The sequence below is a fragment of the Scardinius erythrophthalmus genome (genome assembly GCF_964197995.2).
Source record: "Scardinius erythrophthalmus genome assembly, chromosome: 24".
Taxonomy (NCBI): Eukaryota; Metazoa; Chordata; class Actinopteri; order Cypriniformes; family Leuciscidae; genus Scardinius; species Scardinius erythrophthalmus.
The window spans coordinates 12870853-12871168 of record NC_138244.1 but is presented as its reverse complement, the minus strand read 5'-3'; positions in this window follow the sequence as shown (position 1 = coordinate 12871168).

The following is a 316-nucleotide window of genomic DNA, read 5'->3' as shown; positions in this document are numbered from 1 at the left end:
AACTAACTAAACGTAGTCTGCGATATTTGCAAACGTACGTCAAAAAACAGCTCGGCACTTCCCTAAAAATAAGTAAAACGATTCTGATTGACAATTTTCTTGTAAGTTTGAACCATGTGACTTAAGAACAAAATTAATCATTATAATTCAGTGTAACTTAAGCTTTTCAGTAGCTTACATAGAATCCAGTGAGCAAATCAAGTTACTGGCAAATACTGGGTTGTTGGAAGGGTTGTGAGTTCTCATCAGAAAAACTTTGTCAGGAGCCTCTATAAAACAAGGAATTTCAGGTTTTTCTGGCTTCTCTTAACTGCTG